The 11,539-nt window shown below is 50.0% G+C and overlaps 1 non-coding gene and 1 pseudogene across 1 annotated transcript; one reads left to right on the top strand and one right to left on the bottom strand.

Annotated features, from left to right (window-relative positions):
- Positions 1 to 1,402: 1,402 nt before the first annotated feature.
- On the bottom strand, positions 1,403 to 3,722 carry LOC123597555 (annotated as a pseudogene).
- Positions 3,723 to 7,942: 4,220 nt separating this feature from the next.
- LOC123600140 lies at positions 7,943 to 8,049 on the top strand. Its single transcript, XR_006713519.1, has one exon. It is a non-coding gene; the product is annotated as a U6 spliceosomal RNA (small nuclear RNA).
- Positions 8,050 to 11,539: the final 3,490 nt, after the last annotated feature.

The raw sequence follows: 11,539 nt of genomic DNA, 5'->3' as shown, positions 1-11,539 counted from the left end.
CCTGTGTTTTAAGAAAGGGGAAGTCCGGTCAGCAATTTACCTTGAGTCATTTGTTTCCAGAAGGAAGCCTCCAGATTTGGCAAAAGGTAGGAGGAGGAGGAGGACTGCCAGAAAAGAGAAAGGAGGCCTGGCTGCTAGGAGTGCACCCACTTCTCAGCTGACTACAATGATCAAGCCCCCTCTCTGTCCTTAATTTTCTCACATGGAAAATGGAACAATGATCTTCAATTCACCTGCTTCTCTGCCCAGTACTAGCATGGATGTGGGAGCACGTGTGAGTGTGTGTGTGTGTGTGCGCGTGCACGTGTGTGAAGTGCTGGGAATATGAAAGCACTATGCCATTGGGAGGGCTTGCAGTGGCCTCTAAGTCCAGAATTAAAAATACACAGATCTGTGTTCAAATCCTGCCTCTATCACTTTCTAGCCATGTGTCCCTGGGCAAGGAATGGAACCTCTCTAAATCTTGGTTTCTTTTCATATAAAATGGATCCTTGGTTTCCTCAGCTGTGAAACGACAGCTTAACTCCTAATCTGGCTTTGAGGGTTAAATGAGCTATGCACATCAAGAGCCAGGAAGGATCTAGGCTCAGAGCAAGCTCTCAGGAACAGTGGTTCTTGTTTTTAATCCTCGATGACCTCTCACTTCCTCCCCTCTGCCCTCTATGCTGTCTTGTTCAGCTCTGGCTGTGCTCAGGGCAAAACCCCTTGTCAGATTGCTTCTAATAGACCCTCTCCCACACCTGTGAGGCCACACAGAATTGTTAAAACGGAGGATAATTTTATTTTTATTTTTACTGATTACACAAATAGTCCATGGCAAAAAAAAAAAAAAAGTTTTAAGCAAATAAGTAAAAAGAAGAAAATAGAGATTACATGTAACTTTACCCAGAGATAATCACTATGGATGGTTGGGCGAACTTTTCTTTCTGATTTCTTTTTAATACATGTATCACAGGGTTTTAAATGCAAGTTTCCTGTCACTTTGCATTTAGAGCGGAGGCAACAAATGCCAAGGACCACCCAGACAGGGCATGCCAGAAGGATGGATAAACTGGTTCTACCCGAATTAACCCATCACCTACCTCTTGTCACCATGGAGTGTGTTTGTGTTAGAGAGAGAGAGAGAGAGAGAGAGAGAGAAACTGAAACAGACACAGACACAGAGATACAGAGACAGAGAGGCTGGTTGTGGGGGGATTTCTTTTGGACAGGGCTGTTGATTATTGTCTGGTCCCCACTGCAACAATCCCCTCTACCCAGAGAGGAGGGATGAAGGTGTGCCTCCTCCTCACTTTAGGGTGGAGGGATTTAGAGGTTTGGCAAGTTTGTGCCTCAGGGGTCCATGGGCCAGAGAAAGGCAAGGCTAAGGCAACAGCCACTCTTCTATCACCTCCATCCCCCCAGCAGAGAGATGATCATGCTGAATTGTGAGTGTCTGCTGAGTTGTCTGCCTCCCCAACTTGACCTGTATCCCCTGCCCCTGCAGGAGGCATAGCACCTAGTTGATGCTTGATAAATGTTCTGGCGAACAGAGGAAAGACTGTTGGAGCCACACAGATCCAAGTTCAAATCCTGCCTCTGCCACTTTCCAGCTGTGCTCCCTTTGGGGAAGTCACATCATCTGTCTAACCTCATTTTCTCACTTGTAAAATGAAAATAACCGAGTATCTGTTCTTAATAACACAGAGCTTTATTTTCCCCTGAGCCGTCATTTTATTCTGACACAGATCAGAGGTGCCCCCCGACAGCACCTTCGTACCTTCCCTCAGCCATGGGCCCACTGGTGGGGGTGCAGGGGTGCCGGCAAGCACAGTGGGCATGGGCTGTCAGTAGCCAGAGCCGGGGACCTGGGCCAAGCCTGTTCTAGCTCCTTCTTGCGGGAACAGAACCCCATCTGCTCCTCTAGGAAGGAGATCTGTTCGCTCAGAGGGTCGATGCGGTCCAGCTGCTGGAAGGGGTGAGCCAGGAAGCTGCTGGGGTCAGGCCGCCTGTGCTCCAGGGCCCTCAAGGCCAGGCTGTACAGTGTGGCCAGCAACAGCTATAGCTTCTGCTCCAGCACATCCACCCTTGACCGAAGCCGCCACACCTCCTCCTCTACCGCACTGTCCATTCCTGTTGTGGGGTTCAGGGCTACCCTGGGGGTCCCTCTCTTGGACAAACAGAGCACACCATCTGGTGATGGGCCATGCCTTTCCCGACACTGGCAGCAGTAACTACCCACGGTGTTGACACACCACGGGGGACAGGTGCCCCCTCCAGCACTGCATTCATCCACGTCTGTCTGGCAGGTGTCACCCTGCCATCCTGCAGGGAGGTGACAGCAGCCTGGCTGGACACAGTTCCCCCCCGTTCTGCCACAGTGGCTGGCATACTGCTGCTCCACGGGCCCTGGGGACACTGCTGGTCCTCTTCCAGCCAGGGCAGCAGGCATGGCAAAGCCTGGCGGAGGCTGGCCCAGGGCCGCGGCAGTAGGCAGCCCTGTAGATGGCCCAGTAGGGGCTGCAGGCTCAGAACTGTCACAGGTGGTGAGGAAGGGTTGGTACATTCGCTACACAAAAGTCTCGACTTTTGTGAGACTCCTTGGGAGCCCCGATGGCACACACCCTGTGGCCAGGCCGGTAGACATGCTCAGGGCCACCCACTGCCGGCACCGAGAACCACAGCAGAAGTAGCTCCCTGGAGTCACACATGCCCCATGTTTGCAGGTGGGATGGCCTTCTCCTCAGGGCGGCCGCTCCAGCCGAGAGCACACTGAAAACCAGAGTGTTTATTGAAATGAGATCAAGTATTGGCACATAGTAGGTCTCCCAACAATGATGAACGTATAAAGACACAGCAGTCTTGGAAGTTGCACGCCGGCAGGCCCTCCTGAGAATTTCCCATCTGAGCTGATGCAGTGCTGGAACTTCTGGATCTTGGTTTCCTTCCCTGCTCCTTCCTCAGTCACCACCACCATCATCATCATTAGCAGCAGCAACAGCTGCCGGTTGTATGGCAATTTCCAGAAATTCTATGACTTGGTCTCATGTAAATCCACCAATAATCCTGTGAGGTCTGTATATAATTCCTATTCCACAGAAGGCATCTAGGCCTAGAGAGGGTGTATGACTGGCTCAAGGACACAGGGATTTGAGGCTTGAGGGCACTGCTTTTGACCCTCCTTAAATGAACTGACTTACTATGTATTCAGTACCCACTGTGTGCCAGGCACGTCAATTAGCAGCATGGCTCCTGTCCCCTCACAGTTGAGTCGAGAGGACAGGCATGCAAGGCAAAACGGTACTTATAACTCTGCACGGCAAGTGCTGCCCATGAAAACCCCAGACAAGAGGACAATTTCTTTTTGGGGGGGGGGGCAATCAGTTGGAGAGCAGATCCAGTCCACTTTTTTTTTTTTTTTTTTTTTAAATCTCTGTGGCTTTGGGCAAGTCCCTTCACTTCTCAGGGCCTTGATTTCTTCATCTGTAAAATGGGGACTGTGAGGAATGCCTCATATAGGAGAGTATGACTCTCTCACACAATCACTGCAGAGATAACAGATAATGCATATGTGTGGCACAGGGGCACAAGCAAGAACTCGGCGAATTGTAGCTGGTTCTTCATTATTGCAACCTAGATGTGAGCCAGGGGCCGCCTGACCCCTTGAGATCCTCACAAGATGAGCCCAAGCACCCACTGCAAAACCCTCTTCAAGATTACTGCAAATTCCTGGGACGCTTGATCTCTCCTGACCCAGCGCCTGCTTCAGCCTGTACTGTCTTTGGTCAACATTATACCAAAATAGATGTAAAACTTGGCCCCCTCCACTATTTCCACAACACCCCAATCTAGGAAGCCTCAGTGAGTATAGGAGGCTTTTTTGAAGGTTTCCAGGGATGGGAGACAGAGAAGGGCATCACATCATAGTTACAAAAAACCTCAGGGTGAACTAAAAATAACTTGGTTCCCTAGATGGCCTCAGCCTTCTCTTCTGCTTCCTTTTCCATTGTCCCCAGCCCTTCAGCCTTGGGACAGCTGCCATAGTTTGGCTATTGTCTCCAATTCCCTCTTCCTAAGGAGCTCTCCAATTTCCATTCCGGGCATTATCCCACCGTGGGAAGCCTTAGAGGTTGGAAGGGTTGGCTCTCCCTCCTATCTCTCCCTCACCCAGCCCCCCATGACACCCCCATGAGTAAAGCACCACAGGGTGCCTTTCCCACCTTCTCATAGCCCCCACAGGAAGGGAAAAAATGTTTGCAATCATTCCTGGTAGTTGATGCTGGTGGGTGGGTGACCCTGGCTAGCTGCTGGCTGCAGACCTGCCTCCCCCATTTTCAAGACCCAGTCCTCCAGTTTCTGGTAGATTCTCTTGAGTGCTCGGTAGCTTAAAACATCCAGTGTCGTTTTAGGAAAAAATTCAAATCCTAGTCCACTTTCTTGTTGCCTCCACAGCAGCTGTGTCTCAGAGCTTCAAGAACAAACTTTCACCTTCAACAGTTTTTCAAAGTGTTTTCCCAACCAAAGCCATCCTCTTCTCTAGGACAGGAAGTCACATGCTGAGGATCTATGAGCTGCAACTGGCCCGCAGGGATGTTCTTAAGAAATCGAATCAACACTTAAAAATTCAAAGATTACACATGAAAATCTGGATTTGTGGCATTTCATGTAAACTCGTAATATCTGTCATCGTAGGACCCACATTCCTCCCAAGGAGCATGTTGGCCTGAATGGAGAGCAGAGTCTCTGCCCTTTAGACAGGTTTTTCTTGTGCTGTCACCCACTGGCCTTATTTCTCCTGCTTGATCCCTGTAGGCTTTCAACTTTGTGACCTTTGTTAAAGGGCATTTCCCCACCGGTTTCCACCCTCCACTGTGTTATTACAATCAAATTGGGTCTATAAATGTGCTAGGTTCGCAAAGGGTACCCTAGGCAGAAGATACGGCAACAGTAGTCACTTAAGTATGCAATCAGTGACTGTTCCTGGAAGGGCAAGGGGTCCGGAGGAACTGGGTCTCTGGGCTAGGGGGCTGTAAAGGGTTAAACTGGGGCTTGGTTCAGTAGGGCCTTAATGCTCTCTTACAGGACACTGGGAGCCAGTGTGGGGTTTAGAGCAGGGACACAGCATGGGGTGTGCATATGAGAAAAGGGGCTGGGCAGCTCGTGAACGGGATGGACTGAAACCCTCCCATCCCTCCGAATGTCCCCCCAGAAAGCCCAGCGAGAGGCTGAGGCCGTGATCCAGGAGGGCCCGGGACGCTGCGGCCAGGAGCGGCGGCGGGAATGGCTGGGACGATGGCAAGGGAGGGACTCTGGAGACAGCCTTGCGCGGGAACGGGTACGCCTGACCTTGACGGAAAACACTGCAGGCGCCGCGGCCGCAACGCGTTCGTCTATCCCCCCCTCCCCTCCCCTGCGCCGCAGCGGACTGCGGCGGAATCCCGGCCCCTCGCCTCCGAGCCCTCCCGCGCCGCTGCGGCACGCGAGGGGCGGGGGCGGCGGGGTGGCGGGGATGCCCGTCTTCCCTGGAAGGCTGGAGAAGGGGGGGGGGGGGGGGAGGGAAAGGAGGCCGGTCACGTGGCGCCGCCACCAGGCGCAGCCCGATTGGCGGTTCCGCGGCCCTGCCTGCCCGGCTGCTCGGATTTCCAGGCACGGAGCAGCCCCTCCTGCGTGTCCGGGCTCGCAGGGGATGCTCTGGCCCAGCGCCGAGCAGGGTAGGGCGGGGCCCGGGCTCTCTGTCCTGTTAACCGCTGCCAGGACCCTGGCTTCTCGCCGAGATCCTCACTGCAGCTTGGGAGGTCTGATTATTGTCTCAGTGAACACATCCCTTCTCTGCGTCTCTCCTGCCTTCCCCCATCTGTCCCTTTTCCTACCGTGCTACCTGGAGGCCAGCTTTGCGAGGACTGGCTGAAGCAGGTTTGTGTTACTTGCCACAATGTTGCAGCTTTGGGCGAATCAGTTAACCTGGCTGAAAGTGGGGAAGATTCAAATAGAAATCCCACAGACACTCTTCCTCTCTCTTTGCTCCTCCCCTGCTCACGCTTTGTCTCTCTCTCTCTAAAATAATAAATAAACATTAAAAAAAAAATTTTTTTTAAAGGGGGTGCCTGGGTTGCTCAGTTGGTTGAGCCTCCGACTTACGCTCAGGTCATGGTCTCGGGGGTTCATGAGTTTAATCCCCGCGTCAAGCTCTGTGCTGACAGCCCAGAGCCTGGAGCCTGCTTCGGATTCTGTGTCTTCCTCTCTCTCTCTGCTCCTCCCCTGCTCACGCTTTGTCTCTCTCTCAAAAATAATAAGGAAACATTAAACAAAAAATTTAGAAATCCCACAGACACCTCAAGACCTGCACATCCAAACCCACCGCAGTCTCTCCCGAACTGCTCCTTCTTTGTTTCGCCATCTGTTTTAAGCAAAAACCCAATAGCCACGTCCATCTTGCCATCCCCCATCAAATTTATGACCGAAACCTATTAAATTTACCTCCAAAATATTTCTTAAACCTCAGAACCGGGTATTTTCCCTTGGGATTTATCCCAGTTTATACTGTATGTTTATTTGTGTGATTGTTGTTGAACAGTAAGCTCCATGAGAACAAGGACCTTGTCGTTTTGCTCATCACTGTATCACCAACACAGTACCGGCACATACTAGGTGCTTCATAAATTTTTATTAAATGAATAGATGCACGGCAAGTCCCGTGCTAGGTACTAGCCGTGGAAGGGACAACAGAATTTAAGGTGAGACACACAGTTCTATCCTCAAGAAGTCATCTGTGTAACAAACGTGCCCTGGGGCCTTCTCTATGTTAGGCCAGTGCACAACACGAGTAAGACACCATTTCTACCTTTCATCTAGGGGGACCACACATGACCAACCTAAACAACAATAAGACTCTGGTATTGGAGGGGTCAGGTGTGGTGGTATATAATGACCTCTAGAGTCAGAAGAGTCCAGGGTTTGGAATATAATGATCTGGCTTCCCAGGCCAGCTTTGTCTCCTTCTGGCTATGTGACCACAAATCTCCTCTCTCTCAAAGGCTCCATCCTTTCATCTTAAAAATGGGGGATAATAATACTATCTAAAAGACATGAACAAGACAAATGAACATGTTAAGTGCCAGGTTTTACAACAATGTCAGGTATGGGTGGGCGACTATACCTCCTACTTTGCCTGAAAGAGACCAGCTGACACCTGTTGAACCAGGGCAGTTAATTAATAATAGCGTTCCTGGGGGCACGTGGGTGGCTCAGTTGGTTGAGCTTCTGACTTTGGCTCAGGTCATGATCTCATGGTTCTTGAGTTGGAGCCCCATGTCAGGCTCTGTGCTAAAATCTCAGAGCCCGGAGGCTGGTTCAGATTCTGTCTTCCTCTCTGCCCCTCCCCCACTCACGCTCTGTCTCTCTCAAAAATAATTAAACATTAAAAAAAGTAATAATAATAGCATTCCTGAGGCTCCTGGGAGGCTCAGTTGGTTAAGTACCTGACTTTGGCTCAGGTCATGATCTCGTGGTTTGTGAGTTCAAGCCCCACATCAGGCTCTCTGCTGTCAGCACAGAGTCTGATTCGGATCCTCCGTTCCCCTCTCTCTCTGACCCTCCCTGCCCCTGAGTGCACGCACTCTCTCTCTCAAAAATGAATAAACATTAAATAAGAAAAAATAATAGTGTCCCCGTTCATTCTCAAAAGTGTCCTGGGCTTGGACGGTAAATTATATGGTCATCCTAGTAATAGGTGTGATACTAGAATTATCTACACCGTGCCCTGGGGACACAAAGGTGGGAGGGTGGTGGGGCTGACTGTAGAAAGGGGGGCTGTGACCATGGAAATGAGCCTGGAAGTATGCATGCCATTACACCAAGTGAAGAGAGACAGGAAGGGCGTAAGAGGCAGAGGGACCAGCATCTGCAAAGGAAGCAAAACTTGGTAATTCTGGGCATGCCTAGATAGCATCAAGAAGGCCAAATGGTGCTCGTTTTGGCAGCATATATACTAAAATTGGAATGGCACAGAGAAGATTAGATGGCCCCTTGCACAAGGATGTCATACAAATTCGTGAAGCCTCCCATATTTTTAAGGGGCGCTTGGCCGGCTCAGTCGGTAGAGCCTGTGGCTGTTGCTCTCCAGGTTGTGAGTTCCAGCCCCATGTTGGGTGTAGAGATTACTTAGGAAAAAAAGGTCAAATAGCTCAATTCTAAGAGGCATGGAAGGAGATGAGGCTGACAGTGAGAACTGTAGAAGGGATTGGCATGAGTTGGTGGCTTTACAAAAGAGTCCAACCGAGGAGCTGGGGCCAAAGTCCAGGCAAGAGAAATAATGAGGCCTGAAGCCAAGAGAGGTTCTAGAAACACTTTAGAGGTTAACTGGACTTGGGGGGTTGGAGGACAGGTCAGGGGCAGGAGAACGTCTAGGGGAATAGAGAGGCCATTCATTGAAGCAGGTGGGGAGGAAGGGCCAGGAAACCCAGGAGACAGGAGGTGACCCAGATTGGACTGCCAAAAGTAGGGGTCATAAGAAGTAGGGGTCACTTCTGAGGCCAGGGAAAGGAGCTGGGGCCCAGTTGGTATTCAGGTGACATCTGAATAAAAATTACCTTTCAGAGCAACCTTGAAAGGCAAGAGAAAGCTCAAAAATAGAGGCTCAAGTAAAGAAAGAGTTGATTTTGCAGACCAACCTCATTGTACATATCGCTCTCCTTGATCAAAATGTTCCCACAATGCCCCGCTGCATAACAGAATAAAAGCTGAGGTCCTCAGCTTCGTGTTCAAGGCTTCTGGTGACCTGGCCCCAACCTATCTCTGGTGAACGTTTCATATTTCACCTGGTCACTTTTGGCCCCTCCCTTCTTCGGAAAACAAGAATTGCTCTTCCCCTGGCCTAACATATGGTCCAGGTGGGAACTATCAATCATGGCATCCCATTCCCTATGATCAAGGGTGTGAGTGAGCATGTGACCAAGCCTGGTCAGTCAGAATCCTCCTGCGGGATTTGGGGGATTTGGAACAAAGGGAAGAGAATTTCTCATCTCTCTGGTGAGGGAGCTAGAAGGCATGAGCTGGGGATTGCTGTTGGGCACAGTTCCAGCCTAGAGAGGAAAGTGGTCTGAAAAGCCACAGTAGGGAGATGAGAGGGTTATTGTTTAATAGGTACAGGGTTTCAGTTTGAGAGATAAAAAAGGTCTGGAGATGCATGGTAACAAAAGTTGCACAAGCAACGTGAATATACTTAATGTCACTAACTGCACACATAAAACTGGTAAAAATGCAGGGCAGCTCGGTGGCTTAGTCCATTAAGTGTCCGACTTTGGCTCAGGTCATGATCTCACGGTTTGAGAGTCCGAGCCCCGCATCGGGCTCTCTGCTGTCATCTTTTTTTTTTTTTTATTTTATTTTTATTTTTTTTTTTTTCCCAACGTTTATTTTTGGGACAGAGAGAGACAGAGCATGAACGGGGGAGGGGCAGAGAGAGAGGGAGACACAGAATCGGAAACAGGCTCCAGGCTCTGAGCCATCAGCCCAGAGCCCGACGCGGGGCTCAAACTCACGGACCGCGAGATCGTGACCTGGCTGAAGTCGGACGCTTAACCGACTGCGCCACCCAGGCGCCCCTCTGCTGTCATCTTGAAGCCCCTTTCAGATCCTCTGTCTCCCTCTCTCTCTCTTCCCCTCCACCATGCTCGCTCGCTCTCTCTCTCAAAAATAAACACTAAAAAAATTGGTAAAAATGGTAGATTTTATGTAATGTATACTGTACCACAGTTAAAAGGAGGAGGAAGAGGAAGAGAAGGAGAGGAGGGAGCTTCCAGGCAGAGAAGCAAAGATGAATGATGGAGGAGTGCAGGTGGTTCCCTGGTTGCAGTTGGTCCTTGGGCCCCTTTGCTGTAGTACTTGTCTCAAAGGATTGCCTGAGTCAACCTCCTCTTTTAGTATCAGCTAGTTCATGTTGGGTTTCTCTTCCTTGCATCCAATGGAGTCATAACACAGAGGCTTTCCATTCTCTCTTCTCTCTCGCATCCTTTCGGACATTCTCCACTCTTGTCACACGCTGCTGTCCACACTTGTCAGACTGATCCTGTGTCTGTACTCCTATGCCTTTCCTCCAGACTCCCTCTGCCCTTTCCCCTACTAACAAGTGTCAACTCCCTACTCGTCATTTGAGACCCAGCTCAAAGGGCTCTTCCTTGGAAAGCCATCCCTGACTGCCCCGAGCAAGGCTTGCCATTGCCCTCCTCTGGCCTGCCCATGTCTTTGTCACCTAGTATCCCAATGACCTGCTTTCCTGTCTGCAACCCTCATTAGGCTCTGTTTTTCATCTCCATGATCCTAGTGCCTGACAAACAGCCTAGCACAAGGGATCATAAATGTTTACTGAATGAGTGAAAAATGAGTAAGAATCCTTCTTTCTCTCGTGCCATCCCCCTGAGTCACTACTCAGTCTCCACCAAGTGGAGACACAGGAAAAAAAAAAAAAAAAAAGTAGGAGGAATTGCTTTAGTCCCTCGATTCAAGGGTGATGGATCCAGGAGGGAAGAAAACCCAGTAGGAAAGGAATGGGGCCATTGCAAAGTTCAATGGCATTTATGAGAGGTCAGCTTTCTGCCAGAGCACTGATGGTGGCAGCTTTGAGCTGAGGCAGAGTTTGTTTGGACGCCAGTGCCAAGACAAGCAAACAGTCAGTGTTGAGCTTTTCAGCAAGCTTGGATTCTGACAGCTGTGTGGGGAGAAACAACTAAAAGCCGTCTGGGTCTGCCTGGAATCAGGAGTCCCTGTCTCCTTCAGACACAGTCTGACCCAAGGAACAAGGCAGCCTCTTCTCTACCCTTCATCCCCACCACAGGCACACACCTCCTTGAAGGGACCCTGCCACTGATCAGGACATTTGGCACTGAGGACGGAGTAAAAAACAACTCTAGGGAGCTGTGGCTTTGATAATATGGCTTACTAAATAGTCCATGGCTTCCCCCCCTACAATTCCCAGCCTCCCTTGCCGTTAGATTCGGCTTGTGTGACAAGGTCTGGTTAATAGTCTGAATGGAAGTAATGAGTGTCATTTCCAGGCTGAAGTCTCTCATTGCCAGTACATTACCTTCTATGTAGCAACCTTTCCCTTATTGAGGCAATCCTGAAAGCCTTGTTTTGAGGTTGTAGAAGTGGCCTGGATCTCTGAGTTACCCAGTGGAGTAGAGGATCAGTAGGCTGGAGAGCACCTTGAGCCATATCAGGCTTTGCATGAGTGACAAAAATAAACCTTTGTTGGGTTAAGCCATTGAGCCATTTGGGTTCTTTGTTACCATAGCAGAGCCTAGCCTATTCTGATGAATATATAGAAATTGATTGTCGTTTTAGCCATCCAGTAGCAAACCTCCTTACTTGAGGAGAAACAGGCCCCCTCCTTATGGTATTGGTCACTTCTCTCTTCTTTCCTGACTTCTCAGCAGCAGTTGTCACAATTGACAATCGCAACATTTCATCTTGGTGTCTGTGACATCACACCTGTCTGGTTTTTCTCCTCTCACAGTCCCTGCTTCTCAGTTTCCTTTGCTGGCTCCTCTTCCACTGTTTTACC

The sequence above is a fragment of the Leopardus geoffroyi genome, chromosome C1 (genome assembly GCF_018350155.1).
Source record: "Leopardus geoffroyi isolate Oge1 chromosome C1, O.geoffroyi_Oge1_pat1.0, whole genome shotgun sequence".
NCBI lineage: Eukaryota > Metazoa > Chordata > Mammalia > Carnivora > Felidae > Leopardus > Leopardus geoffroyi.
The sequence above is the reverse complement of the archived record's forward strand: the minus strand, read 5'-3'. Positions and strand labels throughout refer to the sequence as shown.